Here is a 22,985-nt window from a genome sequence, read left to right as displayed (position 1 = left end):
TTCTTAGTGTCAATATGACTTGTATGGTGGATGAAAGTTTGTTAATAAACACGTTCACCTCTCAATAAAGAATGTTTGTCGAATCAGTGATGCATGTAGCGTGCTCTGAACATGCAATGTCACGGTGAGTGAAAGCATTTAAATTACTTGTCCACTTGGTAGAACTTGCTACAGAAGCATTTTTCTATGAAATCTGCCTCATTTTGAAAACTGGCATTAGGAAAAATTCGAATTTTGAGAAAATGCTTCTAACTGCCAATATGACTTGTATTGTGATGAAAGTTCAGAAATACACATGCTAACAAATCTGTAGTGAATATTTTTCAAAACCGTGATGCATGCAGTTTTTTCATAACACAGAATTTGAGGATGAGCGAATCTATGTAAATTACATGTCTATTGGGTGGGACAAGTTCCAAGAGTATATTTCTTTGAAAACTGCCTGATTTCAGAAACTGACGTAAGGAAAAGTCTGCATATACTTTGTACATGTTTCTAGCTGTATATATACATATTATGGTAGATGAAAGTTCAGTAATCCACATGCTAACAACTAAGCAGTGAATATTTATCGAACCTGCGGTGCAAGTAGAAAGTTTGAAGCATGGAATTTCACGGCGAGGGACCCTATTTAAATTATATGTCCAATGTGTAGAATAAGCTACAAGAAATTTATCCTGCTATAGTTGCTAGATTTTCTAAACTGCCATTAGGAAAAAGCTGCGAACTCAGAATAATGTTTTCTAGGTTTATATATGCCTTATATGTTGGATGAAAATTCTGTAATCTACATGCACACAACTGAGTAACGAATGTTTGTCAAATCCGTGATGAATTTAGCATGTTCGGACCATGGAAAGTCACTTTGTGGGAAACTATTGAAATTAATATTCTACTGGGTCGAACTCGCTTGCAGAGATTACTTCTAAAAATACATCATGATTTTCAAAACAGATGGTAGGAAAAGTAGTGAAATCAGAGTAAATATTTCTAGGAGTATATATGTCTTATACGGTGGATGAAAGTACTGTAATCCACAGGCACACAATTGAGTAATTAACGTTTGTCAAAACCGTGATGCATGTAGAATGTTCAGAAAACGGAAAGTCGCTTTGAGGGAAACTGCTTAAATTACAATTCCTCTGGATAGAACTCGCTTGAAGAGGTTTTTTCCTGAGAAAACTTCATGATTTTAAAACCTGAATTTAGGAAAAAGCTGTGAAAGCAGAGTAAATATTTCTAGGTGTAAATATGCCTTGTATGGTGGATTAAATTTCGGAAATCCACATGCTCTCTAATCAGTAATGAATGTTTTATAAATCCATTATGCATATAGCGTGTTCTGAACAAGGAATGTCATGGTAATTGAAACATTGTAAATTTCATGTCTGTCTGATAGAACACGCTCGAAGAGAATTTTTCTGTGAAAACTGCCTGGTTTTTGCAACTGGCATTCGGACAAATCTGCAAACACAGAGAAAAATTTCTAGGTGTAAATATGCCGTGTTTGTTGGATGAATGTTCGGTAATCAACACGTTCCCAACTCATTAATCAATGTTTGTCGAATCCGTGATCCATGTAATGTGTTCGGAACACAGACTATCACGGTAATAGAAACCTTGCAAATTACACATGTATTAGGTAGAACTCGCTCCAAAAACATTTATCTGCGAAATCTGCCTCATTTTCAAAACTGGCATTAGAAAAACACTTCGAAATCTGAGAAAATGATTCTAAGTGTCAATATGAATTGTATGGTGGATGAAAGTTCAGTAATCCACATGCTAAAAAATTCTGTAGAGAATATATGTCGAAACTGTTATGCATGCAGCTTTCTCGGAACACAGAATTTGACGGTGAGCGAACCTATGTAAATTAAATGTCTATTGTGTACAACTCTCTCCAAGAGCATTTTTCCGTGAAAAATGCCTCATTTTCGAAACTGGCGTTAGGAAAAACTTTCAAAAAATTAGAAAATGCTTGTAAGCGCCATTATGCCTTGTATGGTGGATAAAACTACCGTAATCCATATGCTAACAACTCTGTAGTTAATATTTGTGGAATCCGAGATGCATGTAGCGTGTTCAGAACACAGAATTTCACGGTGAGCAAATCTTTGTAAATTACATGTCTCTTGGTTAGAACTCGCTCCAAGAGTTTTTGCTGCGAAATCTACCGCAATTTCAACCCTGGCATTTGGAAACCTCTGTGAAATCAGTGAAAATGCTTCTAAGTATCAATATGCCTTTTATTATGCTGAAAGTTCAGTAATCCACATGCAAACACTTTTGTAGTGAATATGTGTCGAATCGGTTATGAATGTTGCGTGTTCGTAAGACGTAATTTCACAGCAATGGAATCTATGTAAGTTTAATGCCTAGTGGGTAGAAATCACTCCAACAGTTTTTTCCTTAGAAAAATGCCTAATTTTCAAAACTGCTGTTAGGAAATTGCTGCGAACTTAGAGTTAATGTTTCTAGGTGCAAATATGACTGGTGTGGTAGATGAAAGTTTGTAATGCACATGCTTACACTCAATAAAGAATGTTGTAGAATCTGTGATGCATGTAATTTATTCAGAATACGGAATGTCATGGTAAGTGAAACTATGTAACTTACAAGTGTATTGGATAGAACTCACTCCAAGAGGATTTTTCTGTGAAAACTGTCTTATTTTCGAAACTGGCATTAAGAAATATCTGCAAATAGTGAGTACATGCTTCTAGCTGTATATATACATTGTATGGTAGATGAAAGTACATTAATACACATGCTAACAACTCAGCACTTAATATTTTTTGAACTGCTGTGCATGTAGAATGTTCGTAATACTGTATGTCACGGCGAGGAGATCTACATAATTTACATGTCTACTGTTTAGAACACTCTACAAGAGAATTATCCTGCAAAGATGCCTTATATTCTAAACTGCAGTTAGGAAAAAGCTTCAAAATTAGAATAATATATTCAAGGTGTATATATGCATTATATGGAGGATGAAAGTTCTGTAATTCACAGGCACACAACTGACTAATGAATGTTTGTCAAATCCGTGATGAATGCAGTGTGTTCGGACCACGGAAAGTCACTTTGTGGGAAACAATTGAAATTGCAATTCTAATGGGTAGAACCCATATGCAGAGATTTTTTCTGGGAAAATTTTATGATTTTCTAGACAGATGTTAGGAAAAATCTGTGAAATCAGGGTAAATATTTCTAGGTGTATTTATGCCTTGTATGGTGGATGAAAGTTCTGTAATCCACATACACACAACTGAGTAATGAATGTTTGTCAAATCCGTGATGCATGTAGCGTGTTCAGAAAATGGAAAGTCACTTTCAGGGAAACTATTTAAATTATAATTCTACTGAGTAGAACTCGCATGAAGAGTTTTTTCTGCGAAAACTTCATGATTTTTGAAACTGAATTTCTGAAAATGCTGGGAAAGCAGAGTAAATATTTCTAGGTGTAAATATACCTTGTAAGGTGGTGGAAAGTTCAGAAATCCACATGCTCACAACTCAGTTATGACTAATTTCTAAATCCAATATGCATGTAGCGTGTTATGAACACGGAATATCATGGTAAGTGAAACATTGTAAATTTCATGTCTATTGGATAGAACACGATCGAAGAGAATTTTTCTGTGAAAACTGCCTGTATTTCGCAAGTGGCATTAGGACAAATCTGCGAACACAGAGAAAAATGTCTAGGTGTAAATATGCAGTGTTTGGTGGATGAAATTTGGTATTCCACATGTTCACAGCTCATTAAAAATGTTTGTCCAATCCGTGATCCATGTAGCGTGTTTGGAACACAGAATATCACGGTGATAAAAACTTTGTAAATTACATGTGTATTGGGTAGAACTCGTTCCAAAGCATTATTCTGTGAAATCTGCCTCATTTTCAAATCTGACATTAGGAAAACACTTCAAAATCTGAGAAAATGCTTCTTAGTGTCAATATGACTTGTATGGTGGATGAAAGTTCGGTAATACACACGTTCACCACTCAATAAAGAATGTTTGTCGAATCAGTGTTGCATGTATCGTGCTCGGAACATGCAATGTCACGGTGAGTGAAAGCATTTAAATTACTTGTCCACTTGGTAGAACTAGCTACAAAAGCATTTCTCTGTGAAATCTGCCTCATTTTGAAAACTGGCATTAGGAATAATTCGAATTTTGAGAAAATGCTTCTAACTGCCAATATGACTTGTATGGTGATGAAAGTTCAGAAATACACATGCTATCAAATCTGTAGTGAATATTTTTCAAAACCGTGATGCATGCAGTTTTTTCATAACACAGAATTTGAGGATGAGCGAATCTATGTAAATCACATGTCTATTGGGTGGGACAAGTTCCAAGAGTATATTTCTTTGAAAACTGCCTGATTTCAGAAACTGACGTTAGGAAAAGTCTGCATATACTTTGTACATGTTTCTAGCTGTATATATACATATTATGGTAGATGAAAGTTCAGTAATCCACATGCTAACAACTCAGCAGTGAATATTTATCGAACCTGCTGTGCAAGTAGCAAGTTTGAAGCACGGAATTTCACGGCGAGGGACCATATTTAAATTATATGTCCAATGTGTAGAATAAGCTACAAGAAATTTATCCTGCTATAGTTGCTAGATTTTCTAAACTGCCATTAGGAAAAAGCTGCGAACTCAGAATAATGATTTCTAGGTTTATATATGCCTTTAATGGTGGATGAAAATTCTGTAATCTACATGCACACAATTGAGTAACGAATGTTTGTCAAATCCGTGATGAATTTAGCATGTTCGGACCATGGAAAGTCACTTTGTGGGAAACTATTGAAATTAATATTCTACTGGGTCGAACTCGCTTGCAGAGATTACTTCTGAAAATACATCATGATTTTCTAAAGAGATGGTAGGAAAAGTATTGAAATCAGAGTAAATATTTCTAGGAGTATATATGTCTTATACGGTGGATGAAAGTACTGTAATCCACAGGCACACAACTGAGTAATTAACGTTTGTCAAAACCGTGATGCATGTAGCATGTTCAGAAAACGGAAAGTCGCTTTGAGGGAAACTGCTTAAATTACAATTCCTCTGGATAGAACTCGCTTGAAGAGGTTTTTTCCTGAGAAAACTTCATGATTTTAATACCTGAAGTTAGGAAAAAGCTGTGAAAGCAGAGTGAATATTTCTAGGTGTAAATATGCCTTGTATGGTGGATTAAATTTCGGAAATCCACATGCTCTCTAATCAGTAATGAATGTTTTATAATTCCATTATGCATATAGCGTGTTCTGAACAAGGAATGTCAAGGTAATTGAAACATTGTAAATTTCATGTCTGTCTGATAGAACACGCTCGAAGAGAATTTTTCTGTGAAAACTGCCTGTTTTTTGCAACTGGCATTCGGACAAATCTGCAAACACAGAGAAAAATGTCTAGGTGTAAATATGCCGTGTTTGTTGGATGAATGTTCGGTAATCAACACGTTCCCAACTCATTAATCAATGTTTGTCGAATCCGTGATCCATGTAATGTGTTTGGAACACAGACTATCACGGTAATAGAAACCTTGCAAATTACACATTTATTAGGTAGAACTCGCTCCAAAAACATTTATCTGCGAAATCTGCCTCATTTTCAAAACTGGCATTAGAAAAACACTTCGAAATCTGAGAAAATGATTCTAAGTGTCAATATGAATTGTATGGTGGATGAAAGTTCAGTAATCCACATGCTAAAAAAATCTGTAGAGAATATATGTCGAAACTGTTATGCATGCAGCTTTCTCGGAACACAGAATTTGACGGTGAGCGAACCTATGTAAATTAAATGTCTATTGTGTACAACTCTCTGCAAGAGCATTTTTCGGTGAAAACTTCCTCATTTTCGAAACTGGCGTTAAGAAATACTTTCAAAAAATGAGAAAATTCTTGTAAGCGCCATTATGCCATGTATGGTGGATAAAACTACCGTAATCCATATGCTAACAACTCTGTAGTTAATATTTGTGGAATCCGAGATGCATGTAGCGTGTTCAGAACACAGAATTTCACGGTGAGCAAATCTTTGTAAATTACAAGTCTCTTGGGTAGAACTAGCTCCAAGAGTTTTTGCTGCGAAATCTGCTGCAATTTCAACCCTGGCATTTGGAAACCTCTGTGAAATCAGTGAAAATGCTTCTAAGTATCAATATGCCTTTTATTATGCTGAAAGTTCGGTAATCCACATGCAAACACTTTTGTAGTGAATATGTGTCGAATCGGTTATGCATGTTGCGTGTTCGTAAGACGTAATTTCACAGCAATGGAATCTATGTAAGTTAAATGCCTAGTGGGTAGAAATCGCTCCAACAGTTTTTTCCTTAGAAAAATGCCTAATTTTCAAAACTGCTATTAGGAAATTACTGCGAACTTAGAGTTAATATTTCTAGGTGCAAATATGACTGGTGTGGTAGATGAAAGTTTGTAATGCACATGCTTACACTCAATAAAGAATGTTGTAGAATCTGTGATGCATGTAATTTATTCAGAACACGGAATGTCATGGTAAGTGAAACTATGTAAATTACAAGTGTATTGGATAGAACTCACTCCAAGAGGATTTTTCTGTGAAAACTGTCTTATTTTCGAAACCGGCATTAAGAAATATCTGCAAATACTGAGTACATGTTTCTAGCTGTATATATACATTGTATGGTTGTTGAAAGTACATTAATCCACATGCTAACAAATCAGCACTTACAATTTTCGAACTGCGGTGCGTGTTGCATTTTCGTAGTACGGTAAGGCGAGGAGATCTATGTAAATTACATGTCTCCTGTGTAGAACACTCTACAAGAGAATTATCCTGCAATGTTGCCTTATATACTAAAGTGTAGTTTGGAAAAAGCTGCAAAATTAGAATAATATATTCAAGGTGTATATATGTATTATATGGTGGAAGAAAGTTCTGTAATTCACAGGCACACAACTGACTAATGAATGTTTGTCAAATCCGTGGTGAATGCAGTGTGTTCTGAACACGGAAAGTCACTTTGATGGAAACAATTGAAATTGCAATTCTAATGGGTAGAACTCACATGCAGAGATTTTTTCTGGGAAAGCTTTATGATTTTCGAGACTGACGTTAGGAAAATTCTGTGAAATCATGGTAAATATTTCTAGGTGTATTTATGCCTTGTATGGTGGATGAAAGTTGTGTAATCCACATACACACAACTGAGTAATGAATGTTTGTCAAATCCGTGATGGATGTAGCGTGTTTAGAAAATGGAAAGTCACATTGAGGGAAACTATTTAAATTACAATTCTACTGGGTAGAACTCGCATGAAGGGTTTTTTTCTGCGAAAACTTCATGATTTTTGAAACTGAAGTTAGGAAAAAGCTGGGAAAACAGAGTAAATATTTCTAGGTGTAAATATACCTTGTATGGTGGTGGAAAGTTCAGCAATCCACATGCTCACAACTCAGTAATGAATGATTTCTAAATCCAATATGCATGTAGCGTGTTATGAACACGGAATGTCATGGTAAGTGAAACATTGTAAATTACATGTCTATTGGATAGAACACGATCGAAGAGAATTTTTCTGTGAAAACTGCCTGTATTTCGCAAGTGGCATTATGACAAATCTGCGAAAACAGAGAAAAAGTTCTAGGTGTAAATATGCAGTGTTTGGTGGATGAAAATTTTGTACTAAACATGTTCACAGCTTATTAAATAATGTTTGTCCAATCCGTGATCCATGTAGCGTGTTCGGAACACAGAATATCACGGTGATGGAAACTTTGTAAATTACATCTGTATTCGGTAGAACTCGTTCCAAAAGCATTATTATGTGAAATCTGCCTCATTTTCAAATCTGATATTAGGAAATCACGTCAAAATCTGAGAAAATGCTTCTAACTGTCAATATGACTTGTAAGGTGGATGAAAGTTTGGTAATAAACACGTTCACAACTCAATAAATAATGTTTGTCGAATCAGTGATGCATGTAGCGTGTTCTTAACATGCAATGTCACGGTGAGTGAAAGCATTTAAATTACATGTCCACTTGGTAGAACTTGCTCCAAAAGCATTTTTCTGTGAAATCTGCCTCATTTTCCAAACTGGCATTACGAAAAAATTCGAATTTTGAGAAAATGCTTCTAAGTTCCAATATGAGTATTATGGTGATGAAAGTACAGAAATACACATGCTATCAAATCTGTAGTGAATATTTTTTGAAACCGTGATGCATGCAGTTTTATCAGAACACAGAATTTGACGATGAGCAAATCTATGTAAATTACATGTCTATTGTTTGGGAAAAGTTCCAAGAGTATATTTCTGTGAAAACAGACTGATTTCAGAAACTGAAGTTAGGAAAAATCTGCATATACTTTGTACATGTTTTTAGCTGTACATACACATTTTATGGTAGATGAAAGTTCAGTAATGCACATGCTAACAACTGAGCAGTGAATATTTGTCGAACCTGCGATGCAAGTAGCAAGTTTGAAGCACGGAATTTCACGGCGAGGGACTCTATGTAAATTATATGTCCAATGTTTAGAACATGCTACAAGAGATTTATCCTGCTATAGTTGCCAGATATTCTAAACTGCCATTAAGAAAAAGCTGTGAACTCAGAATAATGTTTTCTAGGTTTATATATGCCTTATATTGTGGATGAAAATTAGTAATCTGCATGCACACAACTGAGTAACGAATGTTTCTCAAATCCGTGATGAATTTAGCATGTTCGGTCCATGGAAAGTCACTTTATGGGGAACTATTGAAATTACAATTCTACTAGGTCGAACACGCTTGCAGAGATTACTTCTGCAAAAACATCATGATATTCAAAACAGACGGTAGGAAAAACTAGTGAAATCAGAGTAAATATTTCTAGGTGTATATATGTCTCATATGGTGGACGAAAGTTCTGTAATCCATATGCACACAACTGAGTAATTAACGTTTGTCAAATCCGTGATGCATGTAGCATGTTCAGAAACTGGAAAGTCGCTTTGAGGGAAAATGCTTAAATTATTATTCCTCTGGATAGAACTTGCTTGAAGAGGTTTTTTTCTGAGAAAACTTCATGATTTTAAAAGCTGAAGTTAGGAAAAAGCTGTGAAAGCAGAATAAATATTTCTAGGTGTAAATATGCCTTGTATGGTGGATTAAATTTCGGAAATCCACATGCTCTCTAATCAGTAATGAATGTTTTATACATCCAATATGAATAGAGCGTGTTCTGAACAGGGAATGTCATGGTAGGTGAAACATTGTAAATTTCATGTCTGTCTGATAGAACACGCTCGAAGAGAATTTTTCTGTGAAAACTGCCTGTTTTTTGCAACTGGCATTCGGACAAATCTGCAAACACAGAGAAAAATGTCTAGGTGTAAATATGCCGTGTTTGTTGGATGAATGTTCGGTAATCAACACGTTCCCAACTCATTAATCAATGTTTGTCGAATCCGTGATCCATGTATTGTGTTCGGAACACAGACTTTCGCGGTAATAGAAACCTTGAAAATTACACATGTATTAGGTAGAACTCGCTCCAAAAGATTTATCTGCGAAATCTGCCTCATTTTCAAAACTGGCATTAGAAAAACTCTTCGAAATCTGAGAAATTGATTCTAAGTGTCAATATGAATTTTATGGTGGATGAAAGTTCAGTAATCCACATGCTAAAAAATTCTGTAGTGAATATTTGTCGAAACTGTTATGCAAGGAGCTTTCTCGGAACACAGAATTTGACGGTGAGCGAACCTATATAAATTAAATGTCTATTGTGTAGAACTCTCTCCAAGAGCATTTTTCGGTGAAAACTTCCTCATTTTCGAAACTGGCATTAGGTAAACTTTCAAAAAATGAGAAAATGCTTTTAAGGGCCATTATGCCTTGTATGGTGGATAAAACTACGCTAATTCACTTGCTAACAACTCTGTAGTTAATATTTCTGGAATCCGTGATGCATGTAGCCTGTTCAGAACACGGAATTTCACGGTGAGCAAATCTTAGTAAATTACAAGTCTCTTGGGTAGAACTCGCTCCAAGAACTTTTTGCTGTGAAATCTGCCGCATTTTCTAAACTGGCGTTTGGAAACCTCTGTGAAATCAGAGAAAATGCTTCTAAGTATCAATATGCTTTTTATTATGCTGAAAGTTCAGTAATCCACATGCAAACAAATTTGTAGTGAATATATGTCGAATCCATTATCCATGTTGCGTGTTCGAATGACGTAATTTCACAGCAATGGAATCTATGCAAATTACAAGCCTAGTGGGTAGAAATCGGTCCAACAGTTTTTTCCTTAGATAAATGCATAATTTTCAAAACTGCTATTAGGAAATTGCTGCGAACTCAGAGTTAATGTTTCTAGGTGCAAATATGTCTTGTGTGGTAGATGAAAGTTTGTAAAGCACATGCTTACACTCAATAAAGAATGTTGTAGAATCTGCGATGCATGTAATGTATTCAGAACACGGAATGTCATGGTAAGTGAAACTATGTAAATTACAAGTGTATTGGATAGAACTCACTCCAAGAGTATTTTCCTGTGAAAACTGTCTTATTTTTGTAACTGGCATTAAGGAATATCTGCAAATACTGAGTACATGATTCTAGCTGTATATATACATTGTATGGTAGATGAAAGTACATTAATCCACATGCTAACAACTCAGCAATTAATATTTGTCGAACTGCGGTACATGTAGCATGTTCGGAGTACGGTATATCACGGCGAGGAGATCTATGTAAATTACATATCTACTGTGTAGAACACTCTACAAGAGAATTATCCTGCAAAATTCCCTGATATTCTAAACTGCAGATAGGAAAAAGCTGCAAAATCAGAATAATATTTACAAGGTGTATATATGCATTATATGGTGGATGTAAGTTCTGTAATTCACAGGCACACAACTGACTAATGAATGTTTGTCAAATCCGTGATGAATGCAGTGTGTTCGGACCACGGAAACTCACTTTGTGGTAAACAATTGAAATTGCAATTCTAATGGGTAGAACTCACATGCAGAGATTTTTTCTGGGAAATCATTATGATTTTCGAGACTGACGTTAGGAAAAATCTGTGAAATCATGGTAAATATTTCTAGGTGTATTTATGCCTTGTATGGTGTATGAAAGTGCTGTAATCCACATACACACAACTGAGTAATGAATGTTTGTCAAATCCTTGATGCATGTAGCGTGTATAGAAAATGGAATGTCACATTGAGGGAAACTATTTAAATTATAATTCTGCTGGGTAGAACTCGCATGAAGAGGTTATTTTTGCGAAACCTTCATGATTTTTGAAACTGTAGATAGGAAAAAGCTGGGAAAGCAGAGTAAATATTTCTAGGTGTAAATATACCTTGTATGGTGGTGGAAAGTTCAAAAATCCACATGCTCACAACTCAGTAATGAATGATTTCTAAATCCAATATGCATGTAGCATGTTATGAACACGGAATATCATGGTAAGTGAAACATTGTAAATTTCATGTCTATTGGATAGAACACGATCGAAGAATATTTTTCTGTGAAAACTGCCTGTATTTCGCAAGTGGCATTAGGACAAACCTGCGAACAGAGAGAAAAATGTCTAGGTGTATATATGCAGTGTTTGGTGGATGAAAGATTGGTACTCCACATGTTCAGAGCTCATTAAAAAATGTTTGTCCAATCCGTGATCCATGTAGCATGTTCGGAACACAGAATATCACGGTGATAGAAACTTTGTAAATTACATGTGTATTGGGTAGAACTCGTTTCAAAAGCATTTTTCTGTGAAATCTGCCTCATTTTCAAATCTGACATTAGGTAAACACTTCAAAATCTGAGAAAATGTTTTTAAGGGTCAATATGACTTGTTTGGTGGATGAAAGTTTGGTAATACACACGTTCACCACTCAATAAAGGATGATTGTCGAATCAGTGATGCATGTAGCCTGTTCGGATCATGCAATGTCACGGTGAGTGAAAGCATTTAAATTACATGTACACTTGGTAGAACTTGCTCCAAAAGCATTTCTCTGTGAAATCTTCCTCATTTCCAAAACTGGCATTAGGAAAAATTCGAATTTTAGAAAATGCTTCTAAGTGCCAATATGACTTGTATGGTGATGAAATTTCAGAAATACACATGCTAAAAAATCTCTAGTTTATACTTTTCAAAACGGTGATGCATGAAGTTTTTTCAGCACACAGAATTTGACGATGAGCGAATCTATGTAAATTACATGTCTATTGGGTGGAATAAGTTCCAAGACTATATTTCTTTGAAAATTGCCTGATTTCAGAAACTGACTTTGGGAAAAATCTGCATATATTTTGTACTTGTTTCCAGCTGTATATATACATTTATGGTAGATGAAAGTTCAGTAATCCACATGCTAACAACACAGCAGTGAATATTTGTTGAACTTGCGGTGCAAGTAGCAAGTTTGAAGCACGGAATTTCACGGCGACGGACTCTATGTAAATTATATGTCTAATGTGTAAAACATGCTACAAGACATTTATCCAGCTATAGTTGCCTGATTTTCTAAACTGCCATTAGGAAAAAGCTGCGAACTCAGAATAATGTTTTCTAGGTTTATATATGCCTTATATGGTGGATGAAAATTCTGTAATCTACATGCACACAACTGAGTAACGAATGTTTGTCAAATCCGTGATGAATTTCGTATGTTCGGACCATGGAAAGTCACTTTGTGGGAAACTATTGAAATTAAAATTCTACTGGGTCGAACACGCTTGCAGAGATTACTTCTGCAAAAACATCATGATTTTCAAAACAGACGGTAGGAAAAAGTAGTGAAATCAGAGTAAATATTTCTAGGTTTATATGTGTCTAATATGGTGGATGAAAGTTCTGTAATCCACATGCACACAACTGAGTAATTAACGTTTGTCAAATCCGGGATGCATGTAGCATGTTCAGAAAACGGAAAGTCGCTTTGAGGGAAACTGCTTAAATTACAATTCCTCTGGATAGAACTCGCTTGAAGAGGTTTTTTCTTGAGAAAACTTCATGATTTTAAAACCTGAAGTTAGGAAAAAGCTGTGAAAGCAGAGTAAATATTTCTAGGTGTAAATATGCCTTGTATGGTGGATTAAATTTCGGAAATCCACATGCTCTCTAATCAGTAATGAATGTTTTATAAATCCATTATGCATAGAGCGTGTTCTGAACAAGGAATGTCATGGTAGGTGAATCATTGTAAATTTCATGTCTGTCTGATAGAACACGCTCGAAGGGAATTTTTCTGTGAAAACTGCCTGTTTTTTGCAACTGGCATTCGGACAAATCTGCAAACACAGAGAAAAACTTCTAGGTGTAAATATGCCGTGTTTGTTGAATGAATGTTCGGTAATCAACACGTTCCCAACTCATAAATCAATGTTTGTCGAATCCGTGATCCATGTAATGTGTTCGGAACACAGACTATCAAGGTAATAGAAACCTTGCAAATTACACATGTATTAGGTAGAACTCGCTCCAAAAGCATTTACCTGCGAAATCTGCCTCATTTTCAAAACTGGCATTAGAAAAACACTTCGAAATCTGAGAAATTGATTCTAAGTGTCAATATGAATTGTATGGTGGATGAATGTTCAGTAATCCACATGCTAAAAAATTCTGTACTGAATATTTGTCGAAACAGTTATGCATGCAGCTTTCTCGGAACACAGAATTTGACGGTGAGCGAACCTATGTAAATTAAATATCTATTGTGTAGAACTCTCTCCAAGAGCATTTTTCGGTGAATACTGCCTCATTTTCGAAACTGGCATTAGGAAAAAGTTTCAAAAAATTAGAAAATGCTTGTAAGCGCCATTATGCCTTGTATGGTGGATAAAACTACGGTAATCCACATGCTAACAACTCTGTAGTTAATACTTCTGGAATCCGAGATGCATGTAGCCTGTTCAGAACACGGAATTTCACGGTGAGCACATTTTTGTAAATTACAAGTCTCTTGGGTAGAACTAGCTCCATGAAATTTTTGCTTCGAAATCTGCCTTATTTTCAAAACTGGCGTTTGGAAACATATGTGAAATCAGAGAAAATGCTTCTAAGTATCAATATGCCTTTTATTATGCTGAAAGTTCTGTAATCCACATGCAAACATATTTGTAGTGAATATATGTCAAATCCGTTATGCATGTAGCGTGTTCTAAAGACTTAATTTCACAGCAATGGAATCTATGTAAATTACATGCCTAGTGGGTAGAAATCGCTCCAACAGTTTTTTCCTTAGAAAAATGCCTAATTTTCAAAACTGCTATTAGAAAATTGCTGCGAACTCAGAGTAAATGTTTCTAGGTGCAAATATGTCTTGTGTGGTAGATGAAAGTTTGTAATGCACATGCTTACACTCAATAAAGTATGTTGTAGAATCTGTGATACATGAAATGTATTCAGAACACGGAATGTCATGGTAAGTGATACTACGTAAATTACAAGTCTATTAGATAGAACTCACCCCAATAGGATTTTTCTGTGAAAAATGTCTTATTTTCGAACCTGGCTTTAGGAATTTCTGAAAATACTGAGTACATGTTTCCAGCTGTATATATACATTTTATGGTAGTTGAAAGTACATTAATCCACATACTAACAACTCAGCACTTACAACTTGTCGAACTGCGGTGCATGTAGCATGTTCGTAGTACGGTAAGTCACGGCGAGGAGATCTATGTAAATTACATGTCTACTGTGTAGAACACTCTACAAGAGAATTATCCTGCAAAGTTACCTTATATACTAAAGTGCAGTTAGGAAAAAGCTGCAAAATCAGTGTAATATATTCAATGTGTATATATGCATTATATGGTGGATGAAAGTTCTGTAATTCACAGGCACACAACTGACTAATGAATATTTGTCAAATCCGTGGAGAATGCAGGGTGTTTAGACCACGGAAAGTCACTTTGTTGGAAACAATTGAAATTGCAATTCTAATAGGTAGAACTCACATGCAGAGATATTTTCTGGGAAATCTTTATGATTTTCGAGACTGACGTTAGGGAAAATCTGTGAAATCATGGTAAATATTTCTAGGTGTATTTATGCCTTGTATGGTGGATGAAAGTGCTGTAATCCACATGCACACAACTGAGTAATGAATGTTTGTCAAATCCTTGATGCATGTAGCGTGTATAGAAAATGGAAAGTCACATTGAGGGAAACTATTTAAATTAAAATTCTACTGGGTAGAACTCGCATGAAGAGGTTTTTTCTGCGAAAACTTCATGATTTTTGAAACTGAAGTTAGGAAAAAGCTGGGAAAGCAGAGTAAATATTTCTAGGTGTAAATATACCTTGTATGGTGGTGGAAAGTTCAGAAATCCACATGCTCACAACTCAGTAATGAATGATTTCTAAATCCAATATGCATGTAGCGTGTTATGAAAACGGAATGTCATGGTAAGTGAAACAATGTAAATTTCATGTCTATTGGATAGAACACGATCGTAGAGAATTTTTCTGTGAAAACTGCCTGTATTTCGCAAGTGGCATTAGGACAAATTTGCGAACACAGAGAAAAATGTCTAGGTGTATATATGCAGTGTTTGGTGGATGAAAGTTTGGTACTCAACATGTTCACAGCTCATTAAAAAATGTTTGTCCAATCCGTGATCCATGTAGCATTTTCGGAACACAGAATATCACGGTGATAGAAACTTTGTAAATTACATATGTATTGGGTAGAACTCGTTTCAAAAGCATTTTTCTGTGAAATCTGCCTCATTTTCAAATCTGACATTAGGTAAACACTTCAAAATCTGAGAAAATGCTTCTAAGGGTCAATATGACTTGTTTGGTGGATGAAAGTTTGGTAATACACACGTTCACCACTCAATAAAGGATGATTGTCGAATCAGTGATGCATGTAGCGTGTTCGGAACATGCAATGTCACGGTGAATGAAAGCATTTAAATTACATGTACACTTGGTAGAACTTGCTCCAAAAGCATTTCTCTGTGAAATCTTCCTCATTTCCAAAACTGGCATTAGGAAAAATTCGAATTTTTAGAAAATGCTTCTAAGTGCCAATATGACTTGTATGGTGATGAAAGTTCAGAAATACACATGCAAAAAAATTTCTAGTTAATACTTTTCAAAACGGTGATGCATGAATTTTTTTCAGAACACAGAATTTGAGATGAGCGAATCTACGTAAATTACAGGTCTATTGGGTGGAACAAGTTCCAAGACTATATTTCTTTGAAAACTGCCTGATTTCAGAAACTGACTTTGGGAAAAATCTGCATATATTTTGTACATGTTTCCAGGTGTATATATACATTTATGGTAGATGAAAGTTCAGTAATCCACATGTTAACAACTTAGCAGTGAATATTTGTTGAACTTGCGGTGCAAGTAGCAAGTTTGAAGCACGGAATTTCACGGCGACGGACTCTATGTAAATTATATGTCTAATGTGTAAAACATGCTACAAGACATTTATCCAGCTATAGTTGCCTGATTTTCTAAACTGCCATTAGGAAAAAGCTGCGAACTCAGAATAATGTTTTCTAGGTTTATATATGCCTTATATGGTGGATGAAAATTCTGTAATCTACATGCACACAACTGAGTAACGAATGTTTGTCAAATCCGTGATGAATTTCGTATGTTCGGACCATGGAAAGTCACTTTGTGGGAAACTATTGAAATTAAAATTCTACTGGGTCGAACACTCTTGCAGAGATTACTTCTGCAAAAACATCATGATTTTCAAAACAGACGGTAGGAAAAAGTAGTGAAATCAGAGTAAATATTTCTAGGTGTATATGTGTCTAATATGGTGGATGAAAGTTCTGTAATCCACATGCACACAACTGAGTAATTAACGTTTGTCAAATCCGGGATGCATGTAGCATGTTCAGAAAACGGAAAGTCGCTTTGAGGGAAACTGCTTAAATTACAATTCCTCTGGATAGAACTCGCTTGAAGAGGTTTTTTCTTGAGAAAACTTCATGATTTTAAAACCTGAAGTTAGGAAAAAGCTGTGAAAGCAGAGTAAATATTTCTAGGTGTAAATATGCCTTGTATGGTGGATTAAATTTCGGAAATCCACATGCTCTCTAATCAGTAATGAATGTTTTATAAATCCATTATGCATAGAGCGTGTTCTGAACAAGGAATGTCATGGTAATTGAAACATTGTAAATTTCATGTCTGTCTGATAGAACACGCTCGAAGGGAATTTTTCTGTGAAAACTGCCTGTTTTTTGCAACTGGCATTCGGACAAATCTGCAAACACAGAGAAAAACTTCTAGGTGTAAATATGCCGTGTTTGTTGAATGAATGTTCGGTAATCAACACGTTCCCAACTCATAAATCAATGTTTGTCGAATCCGTGATCCATGTAATGTGTTCGGAACACAGACTATCAAGGTAATAGAAACCTTGCAAATTACACATGTATTAGGTAGAACTCGCTCCAAAAGCATTTACCTGCGAAATCTGCCTCATTTTCAAAACTGGCATTAGAAAAACACTTCGAAATCTGAGAAATTGATTCTAAGTGTCAATATGAATTGTATGGTGGATGAATGTTCAGTAATCCACATGCTAAAAAATTCTGTACTGAATATTTGTCGAAACAGTTATGCATGCAGCTTTCTCGGAACACAGAATTTGACGGTGAGCGAACCTATGTAAATTAAATATCTATTGTGTAGAACTCTCTCCAAGAGCATTTTTCGGTGAATACTGCCTCATTTTCGAAACTGGCATTAGGAAAAAGTTTCAAAAAATTAGAAAATGCTTGTAAGCGCCATTATGCCTTGTATGGTGGATAAAACTACGGTAATCCACATGCTAACAACTCTGTAGTTAATACTTCTGGAATCCGAGATGCATGTAGCCTGTTCAGAACACGGAATTTCACGGTGAGCACATTTTTGTAAATTACAAGTCTCTTGGGTAGAATTAGCTCCATGAAATTTTTGCTTCGAAATCTGCCTTATTTTCAAAACTGGCGTTTGGAAACATATGTGAAATCAGAGAAAATGCTTCTAAGTATCAATATGCCTTTTATTATGCTGAAAGTTCTGTAATCCACATGCAAACATATTTGTAGTGAATATATGTCGAATCCGTTATGCATGTAGCGTGTTCGAAAGACGTAATTTCACAGCAATGGAATCTATGTAAATTACATGCCTAGTGGGTAGAAATCGCTCCAACAGTTTTTTCCTTAGAAAAATGCCTAATTTTCAAAACTGCTATTAGAAAATTGCTGCGAACTCAGAGTAAATGTTTCTAGGTGCAAATATGTCTTGTGTGGTAGATGAAAGTTTGTAATGCACATGCTTACACTCAATAAAGTATGTTGTAGAATCTGTGATACATGTAATGTATTCAGAACACGGAATGTCATGGTAAGTGATACTATGTAAATTACAAGTCTATTAGATAGAACTCACTCCAATAGGATTTTTCTGTGAAAAATGTCTTATTTTCGAACCTGGCTTTAGGAATTTCTGAAAATACTGAGTACATGTTTCCAGCTGTATATATACATTTTATGGTAGTTGAAAGTACATTAATCCACATAATAACAACTCAGCACTTACAATTTGTCGAACTGCGGTGCATGTAGCATGTTCGTAGTACGGTAAGTCACGGCGAGGAGATCTATGTAAATTACATGTCTACTGTGTAGAACACTCTACAAGAGAATTATCCTGCAAAGTTGCCTTATATACTAAAGTGCAGTTAGGAAAAAGCTGCAAAATCAGTGTAATATATTCAATGTGTATATTTGCATTATATGGTGGATGAAAGTTCTGTAATTCACAGGCACACAACTGACTAATGAATATTTGTCAAATCCGTGGTGAATGCAGGGTGTTTAGACCACGGAAAGTCACTTTGTTGGAAACAATTGAAATTGCAATTCTAATGGGTAGAACTCACATGCAGAGATATTTTCTGGGAAATCTTTATGATTTTCGAGACTGACGTTAGGGAAAATCTGTGAAATCATGGTAAATATTTCTAGGTGTATTTATGCCTTGTATGGTGGATGAAAGTGCTGTAATCCACATGCACACAACTGAGTAATGAATGTTTGTCAAATCATTGATGCATGTAGCGTGTATAGAAAATGGAAAGTCACATTGAGGGAAACTATTTAAATTAAAATTCTACTGGGTAGAACTCGCATGAAGAGGTTTTTTCTGAGAAAACTTCATGATTTTTGAAACTGAAGTTAGGAAAAAGCTGGGAAAGCAGAGTAAATATTTCTAGGTGTAAATATACCTTGTATGGTGGTGGAAAGTTCAGAAATCCACATGCTCACAACTCAGTAATGAATGATTTCTAAATCCAATATGCATGTAGCGTGTTATGAACACGGAATGTCATGGTAAGTGAAACAATGTAAATTTCATGTCTATTGGATAGAACACGATCGTAGAGAATTTTTCTGTGAAAACTGCCTGTATTTTGCAAGTGGCATTAGGACAAATCTGCGAACACAGAGAAAAATGTCTAGGTGTAAATATGCAGTGTTTGGTGGATGAAAGTTTGGTATTACACATGTTCACAGCTCATTAAAAAATGTTTGTCCAATCCGTGATCCAAGTAGCGTGTTGGGAACACAGAATATCACGGTGATAATAACTTTGTAAATTACATCTGTATTCGGTAGAACTCGTTCCAAAAGCATTATTATGTGAAATCTGCCTCATTTTCAAATCTGATATTAGGAAAACACGTCAAAATCTGAGAAAATGCTTCTAACTGTCAATATGACTTGTAAGGTGGATGAAAGTTTGGTAATAAGCACGTTCACAACTCAATAAATAATGTTTGTCAAATCAGTGATGCATGTAGCGTGTTCGGAACATGCAATGTCACGGTGAGTGAAAGCATTTAAATTACATGTCCACTTGGTAGAACTTGCTCCAAAAGCATTTGTCTGTGAAATCTGCCTCATTTTCCAAACTGGCATTAGGAAAAAATTCGAATTTTGAGAAAATGCTTCTAAGTGCCAATATGACTATTATGGTGATGAAAGTTCAGAAATACACATGCTAACAAATCTGTAGTGAATATTTTTTGAAACCGTGATGCATGCAGTTTTTTCAGAACACAGAATTTGACGATGAGCAAATCTATGTAAATTACATGTCTATTGTTTGGAACAAGTTCCAAGAGTATATTTCTGTGAAAACAACCTGATTTCAGAAACTGACGTTAGGAAAAATCTGCATATACTTTCTACATGTTTCTAGCTGTATATACACATTTTATGGTAGATGAAAGTTCAGTAATCCACATGCTAAAAACACAGCAGTGAATAATTGTCGAACTTGCGTTGCAAGTAGCAAGATTGAAGCACGGAATTTCACGGCGAGGGACTCTATGTAAATTATGTGTCCAATGTTTAGAACATGCTACAAGAGATTTATCCTGCTATAGTTGCCAGATATTCTAAACTGCCATTAGGAAAAAGCTGTGAACTCAGAATAATGTTTTCTAGGTTTATATATGCCTTATATGGTGGATGAAAATTCTGTAATCTACATGCACACAACTGAGTAACGAATGTTTGTCAAATCCGTGATGAATTTAGCATGTTCGGACCATGGAAAGTCACTTGTGGGAAACTATTGAAATTACAATTCTACTGGGTCGAACACGCTTACAGAGATTACTTCTGCAAAAACATCATGATTTTCAAAACAGACGGTAGGAAAAAGTAGTGAAATCAGAGTAAATATTTCTAGGTGTATATGTGTCTAATATGGTGGATGAAAGTTCTGTAATCCACATGCACACAACTGAGTAATTAACGTTTGTCAAATCCGGGATGCATGTAGCATGTTCAGAAAACGGAAAGTCGCTTTGAGGGAAACTGCTTAAATTACAATTCCTCTGGATAGAACTCGCTTGAAGAGGTTTTTCCCTGAGAAAACTTCATGATTTTAAAACCTGAATTTAGGAAAAAGCTGTGAAAGCATAGTAAATATTTCTAGGTGTAAATATGCCTTGTTTGGTGGATTAAATTTCGGAAATCCACATGCTATCTAATCAGTAATGAATGTTTTATAAATCCATTATGCATAGAGCGTGTTCTGAACAAGGAATGTCATGGTAGGTGAATCATTGTAAATTTCATGTCTGTCTGATAGAACACGCTCGAAGAGAATTTTTCTGTGAAAACTGCCTGTTTTTTGCAACTGGCATTCGGACAAATCTGCAAACACAGAGAAAAACTTCTAGGTGTAAATATGCCGTGTTTGTTGAATGAATGTTCGGTAATCAACACGTTCCCAACTCATTAATCAATGTTTGTCGAATCCGTGATCCATGTAATGTGTTCAGAACACAGACTATCAAGGTAATAGAAAACTTGCAAATTACACATGTATTAGGTAGAACTCGCTCCAAAAGCATTTACCTGCGAAATCTGCCTCATTTTCAAAACTGGCATAAGAAAAACACTTCGAAACCTGAGAAAATGATTCTAAGTGTCAATATGAATTGTATGGTGGATGAATGTTCAGTAATCCACATGCTAAAAAATTCTGTACTGAATATTTGTCGAAACAGTTATGCATGCAGCTTTCTCGGAACACAGAATTTGACGGTGAGCGAACCTATGTAAATTAAATATCTATTGTGTAGAACTCTCTCCAAGAGCATTTTTCGGCGAATACTGCCTCATTTTCGAAACTGGCATTAGGAAATAGTTTCAAAAAATTAGAAAATGCTTGTAAGCGCCATTATGCCTTGTATGGTGAATAAAACTACGGTAATCCACATGCTAACAACTCTGTAGTTAATACTTCTGGAATCCGAGATGCATGTAGCCTGTTCAGAACACGGAATTTCACGGTGAGCACATTTTTGTAAATTACAAGTCTCTTGGGTAGAACTAGCTCCAAGAAATTTTTGCTTCGAAATCTGCCGTATTTTCAAAACTGGCGTTTGGAAACATATGTGAAATCAGAGAAAATGCTTCTAAGTATCAATATGCCTTTTATTATGCTGAAAGTTCTGTAATCCACATGCAAACATATTTGTAGTGAATATATGTCGAATCCGTTATGCATGTAGCGTGTTCGAAAGACGTAATTTCACAGCAATGGAATCTATGTAAATTACATGCCTAGTGGGTAGAAATCGCTCCAACAGTTTTTTCCTTAGAAAAATGCCTAATTTTCAAAACTGCTATTAGAAAATTGCTGCGAACTCAGAGTAAATGTTTCTAGGTGCAAATATGTCTTGTGTGGTAGATGAAAGTTTGTAATGCACATGCTTACACTCAATAAAGTATGTTGTAGAATCTGTGATACATGTAATGTATTCAGAACACGGAATGTCATGGTAAGTGATACTATGTAAATTACAAGTCTATTAGATAGAACTCACTCCAATAGGATTTTTCTGTGAAAAATGTCTTATTTTCGAACCTGGCTTTAGGAATTTCTGAAAATACTGAGTACATGTTTCCAGCTGTATATATACATTTTATGGTAGTTGAAAGTACATTAATCCACATAATAACAACTCAGCACTTACAATTTGTCGAACTGCGGTGCATGTAGCATGTTCGTAGTACGGTAAGTCACGGCGAGGAGATCTATGTAAATTACATGTCTACTGTGTAGAACACTCTACAAGAGAATTATCCTGCAAAGTTGCCTTATATACTAAAGTGCAGTTAGGAAAAAGCTGCAAAATCAGTGTAATATATTCAATGTGTATATATGCATTATATGGTGGATGAAAGTTCTGTAATTCACAGGCACACAACTGACTAATGAATATTTGTCAAATCCGTGGTGAATGCAGGGTGTTTAGACCACGGAAAGTCACTTTGTTGGAAACAATTGAAATTGCAATTCTAATGGGTAGAACTCACATGCAGAGATATTTTCTGGGAAATCTTTATGATCTTCGAGACTGACGTTAGGGAAAATCTGTGAAATCATGGTAAA

Source organism: Camelus bactrianus, chromosome 2, assembly GCF_048773025.1.
Source record: "Camelus bactrianus isolate YW-2024 breed Bactrian camel chromosome 2, ASM4877302v1, whole genome shotgun sequence".
Taxonomy (NCBI): Eukaryota; Metazoa; Chordata; class Mammalia; order Artiodactyla; family Camelidae; genus Camelus; species Camelus bactrianus.
The sequence above is the reverse complement of the archived record's forward strand: the minus strand, read 5'-3'. Positions refer to the sequence as shown.